Genomic DNA, 6,000 nt, shown 5'->3' on the forward strand with positions numbered 1-6,000 from the left:
AACCGACCCTATTGTCGAGAGGTCAAATTTAGTTGAAGAAGAAAACAATTACTTGAAAGAAAAAATAAAAAAAATTGAGGAGGAGAAGATGATATTGGAGTTGCATGTTGCGGATGTCCTCGATGGTCACATGATCAAGATGGACGCAATGCCCTTGAAGATAAGAAAGATTAGAAAATATGCCATTCATACCGAGGCTTGGTATCATTGTGCCATTGGATCATTTGTTACCTTGGTTGCGATTATGATCGCATTTGGTGTTGCATTAAAATGTTTTACATAGTTTCAATGTATGGTTTAATTAGATGCTCTGGCGAGAATGAGAACTATGTATGTACTTTGGTTTTAATGTGATGATGAACTTCTATTAATTTGGTCACTTATCTATCCATGATGTGCTGTAATGGTTTTTGACACACTTAATTATATATAATGCACGCAGATGAACCGGCAATGGATGTACGGTGACAGCCAAACGTCCCAGTATGTTAAGGGCGTGCATAATTTTCTCGAAGTGGCTGAGGCAAACAATCAGAATGGTTTTATGTGTTGTCCATGCCCTATATGTGGGAATACGAGGTCTTACTCTGACCGGAAAATCCTTCAGAGCCACCTGCTTTATAAGGGTTTCATGCCACACTATAATTTTTGGACCAGGCACGGAGAAATAGGGGTTATGATGGAAGACAGCGAAGAAGAAGAGGACAATGACAACTATGTGCCCCCGGAATACGGTGATGCTGCAAGGGGGAAGCTGCTGAAGATCTAGAGGAAGCAGACGATATTGTGCCCGATGATGATCTCCGCCGGGTCATTGTTGATGCAAGGAGACAATGAGAAAGTCAAAAGGAGAAGCTGAAGTTCGATCGCATGTTAGAGGATCACAAAAAGGGTTGTACCCCAATTGCGCAGATGGCAACACAAAGCTCGGTACCGTACTGGAATTGCTGTAGTGGAAGGCAGAGAATGATGTGCCTGACAAAGGATTTGAGAAGCTCCTGAAAATATTGAAGAAGAAGCTTCCAAAGGATAACGAATTGCCCGACAGTACGTACGCAGCAAAGAAGGTCGTATGCCCTCTAGAATTGGAGGTGCAGAAGATACATGCATGACCTAATGACTGCATCCTCTACCGCGGTGCGTAAGAGGATTTGAAGGTATGCCCGGTATGCGGTGCATTGCGGTATAAGATTAGACGAGATGACCCTGGTGATGTTGATGGCGAGCCACCCAGGAAGAGGGTTCCTGCGAAGGTGATGTGGTATGCTCCTATAATACCACGGTTGAAACGACTGTTTAGAAACAAAGAGCATGCCAAGTTCATGCGATGGCACAGTGAGGACCGCAAGAAAGACGGGAAGTTGAGAGCACCCACTCACGGGTCGCAGTGGAGAAAATCGAGAGAAAGTACCAGGCTGAGTTTACAGGTGACCCGAGGAACGTATGGTTTGGTTTAAGCGCGGATGGCATTGATCCTTTCGGGGAGCAGAGCAGCAATCACAGCACCTGGCCCGTGACTCTATGTATGTACAACCTTCCTCCTTGGATGTGCATGAAGCGGAAGTTCATTATGATGCCAGTGCTCATCCAATGCCTTAAGCAAGCCGGCAACGACATTGATGTGTACCTAAGGCCATTAGTTGAGGAACTTCTACAGTTGTGGATTGGAAAAGGTGTACGTGTGTGGGATGAGCACAAATAGGAGGAATTTGACCTGCATGAGTTGCTGTTTGTAACCATCAACGATTGGCCTGCTCTCAGTAACCTTTCAGGACAGATAAACAACGGATACCATGCATGCACACACTGTTTAGCTGATGCCGAAAGTATATACCTGGACAAATGTACGAAGAATGTGTACCTGGGCCATCGTCGATTTCTTCCGACCAACCATCAATGTCGAAAGAAAGGCAAGCATTTCAAAGGCGAGGCAAATCACGGGAAGAAGCCCGCCATGCGTACTGGTGATCACGTACTTGCTATGGTCAATGATTTACACGTAATCTTCGAAAAGGGTCCCGGCGGACTATCTCTTCCGAATGACGATGAGGGACGCGCACCCATGTGGTAGAAGAAATCTATATTATGGGACCTACCCTACTGGAAAGACCTAGAGGTCCGCTCTTCAATCGACGTGATGCACGTGATGAAGAACCTTTGCGTGAACCTGCTAGGCTTCTTGCGTGTGTATGGGAAGACGAAAGATACACCGGAGGCACGGGAGGACCTGCAACGTTTGCACGAAAAAGACGGCATGCCTCCAAAGAAGTATGAAGGTCCTGCCAGCTAAGCTCTTACCAAAGAAGAGAAGGAAATCTTCTTTGAATGCCTGCTCAGTATGAAGGTCCCGTCTGGCTTCTCGTCGAATATAAAGGGAATAATAAATATGCCAGAAAAAAAGTTCCAGAACCTAATGTCTCATGACTGGCACGTGATTATGACGCAACTGCTTCCGATTGCATTGAGGGGGCTTCTACCGGAAAACGTCTGATTAGCCATTGTGAAGCTATGTGCATTCCTCAATGCAATCTCTCAGAAGGTGATCGATCCAGAAATCATACCAAGGCTAAGGAGTGACGTGGCCCAATGTCTTGTCAGTTTCGAGCAGGTGTTCCCACCATCCTTCTTCAATATCATGACGCACATCCTAGTTCATCTAGTCAACGAGATTGTCATTCTGGGCCCCGTATTTCTACACAATAAGTTCCCCTTTGAGAGGTTCATGGGAGTCCTAAAAAATATGTCTGTAACCGTGCTAGGACAGAAGGAAGCATCTCCATGGGCCATCAAATATAGGATGTCATTGGATTTTGGGTTGACTTCATTCCTGGCCTTAATAAGATTGGTCTCCCTAAAATCGCGGTATGAGGGGAGACTAACTGGAAAAGGCACGCTTCGAGGCGACTCAATAATTTGCAGGGACGTACATTCTTGGTCTCAAGCACACTACACAGTTCTACAGAACTCTACCTTGGTGACCCCGTATGTCGATGAACACAAGAACAGTCTGCGCTCCAAACACCCGGAGCAGTGTGACGACTGGATTACATGTGAACACATCAGGACTTTCGGCAGTTGGTTGGAAACACGTCTCAGAGGTGACAGCGTTGTTTGTGATGAGCTGTACTCGTTGTCCAGGGGACCATCTTCAACTGTATTGACTTATAAAGGATACGACATAAATGGGAATACATTTTACACGATCGCCCAAGATAAAAATAGCACCAACCAAACCAGCGGTGTTCGCTTTGATGCATTAACCAAGAGGGGAAAGGACACATATTATGGTTACATAGTGGACATATCGGAACTTGACTACGGAGATGATTTTAAGGTCCCTTTGCTTAAGTGCAAATGGGTCAATCTATCAGGAGGCGGGGTACAGGTAGACCCACAGTACGGAATGACAACAGTGGATCTGAACAATCTTGGGTACACAGACGAACCGTTCGTCCTAGCCAATGATGTGGCGCAGGTTTTCTATGTGAAAGACATGTCTACCAAACCGAGAAAAAGAAAAGATAAGGAAGCGAACACATCATACGATGAGCCAAAGCGCCGCATAGTTCTTTCTGGAAAAAGAGACATCGCGGGAGTGGAGGGCAAGACAGACATGTCCGAAGATTATGAAAAGTTTCATGAAATTCCTCCCTTCAAAGTCAAGGCTGACCCAAGCACCCTGTTAAACGATGAAGATTATCCATGGTTACGGTGCAATAAGCAAAGGACAGAACCGAAGAAAAGGTGAAGACTTTCTCTCCACGACTATTATGATGATGCCTTTGATCTAGAATATCCATGTAACAGACGAGTTTCCGTATGAAACCCTGATACTTCGAAAGAGATTGTCCGTTTTGTACACGAAGTGCATCCAGTTTTTGCCATAACCCTCTCAACTTTTTAGCACATGCTATTTGGGTGAAATGATGATACCATGCCAACTTTTAACCTTTTCAGAGTTCATTTGTAATTCTTTTCAATTTCAGGGTCATTTAGCTCAAAAAAATCAGTAAATGCATGAAAAATAACAAATGAAGTCAGAAAGGGTTGAAAATTGATGATATGGCTTTGAATGGTGCATTTTGAACACACAAAAAGTCTGGAGTTCAAATAAGTTCAAAAAAATGAAATCCCTTTGTAATAGATGAGTTTTCGTCCGGAACCCTCATACTTCGAAAGAGATTATCCATTTTCTACACGAAGTGCATCCAGTTTTTCCGGTAACCCTCTCAACTTTTGAGCACATGCTATGTGGGTGAAATGATGATACCATGCCAACTTTCAACCTTTTAAGGGTTCATTTGTAGTGCCTTTCAATTTCAGGGTCATTTAGCTCAAAGAATGAACTAATATAAAAAAAGAATGAACTAATAGCAAAAAAAAGAACTAATAGCTAAAAGAATGAACTAAAAATAATCAATTAAAATATTCTGTTATGATCAACTAAAACAAAACTATAATATTCTTCAATAGCAAAAAGAAAATCAACTAACAAACTTTTATAAAACTCTAATAGCAAAGGAATCAACTAAAAAGTTTTTATAAACCTCTTGTATTTTTTAAACTATAATTATATAAAATTTATGCAACTAAAATTATCAAAGTATTTTCTGTTCAAAACATGAAAAGCAGAAAGAATTATCATAAAGAATTTTTTGTTAGAAACTTTAGTAGCAAAAAGAATTTTCATAAAGAATTTTTCTAATAGAAACTAAAAGAACAAAATCTGTTTTTGAATATAATGATAAAATGCGGTAATATTAAATAGTAGAAAAAATAATCACTCAAAATATATTTTTATAGTGAAGTTGTTCACAAACTAGTGATTCACACAAATTTCGAAGAATTCAAATTTAGACTATTCAAATTTGGAAACTAATGGCACTAACAGAAAGTTTATAATTATTCTGACCTAAAAGCAACAAGAATTAAAAAATATAGCAAAAAACAAAAGAAAATAAATAATTCAAAAAACAAAACAAAAATACTGGAAAAAAAATGCCGCCTACTTGGTCACATGGCCTGCATATGACTAGGAACCCATCTATACATGGGCCAGGATGCAGGCCCGCAAGCCCAATAGGCCCAACAGGGCAGTGACAAGGGTAGGCAAGTACTGCCTGCATATTAGAGAGGATGTAACATCCCAAAATTCTAAATTTTGGAATGTTATATTAAATAAATATTTATGCTTGTTTGTTTGATTATTGTGTGACTGATTGTGTGAAATTGAGTGAAATTTGAAAATTTTGAAAGTTGAATGAGAGGGAATGAAATGACTTTCCCAAACTTTCACCCTTGCATTTATGATCTCCATGAATTCAAATTATTTCATCACAAAACCCTAGAGTGAAGATGATATGACTTCTTCCATTTAAATAAATGAAAAAAAAAGTTTTGAAAAGATTTGAAGTCCATTTGGAAATATTTCAAATTCGGAAACTTTATGCAACTCAATGATTTTTAGGAGAGAAGATAAAATGACTTCTTCAATTATATGAAATATGAGTTGGAAGTTAAAAAGAATCAAATTGAAAGTCATTTGAAAGTATTTTGAAACTCCTTTTCAAATTTGGAATTATTTGGATTTTATTCAAATTATTTTTCTCCTAAAAATAAATAAATGGAAATAAGGGTAAAATGATTCCCTTCAATGGAAAATTAGGAGAAAATAATTTTTAAATAATTTTGGTATTTTAAAAATGATTTGTGTTGGATTCTAATGCAATAGTAGCACTGTTTGCTTTATTTGATTTTTTTTGGATTTTATTTGATCTATATAAATAGTTCATGTTTTAGGAAATGTTTTTCTGAAAATTTTGATATATTATATGTCCTATATAATATTTTTTCTATATAACTTATTTTCTCCCTGTCTTATTCCAAAAAAAAAGAGGGGAAAACCTAGCGCTAGCCAGGCCAGGCGGCCCAGGAGCCAGCCAGCCACTCGAGCCGCGGCCCAGCCAGCGCCGTCGCCCGAAGCCCCTCTCCTTCGGTCGC

This window comes from Triticum aestivum, chromosome 5D (assembly GCF_018294505.1).
Source record: "Triticum aestivum cultivar Chinese Spring chromosome 5D, IWGSC CS RefSeq v2.1, whole genome shotgun sequence".
NCBI lineage: Eukaryota > Viridiplantae > Streptophyta > Magnoliopsida > Poales > Poaceae > Triticum > Triticum aestivum.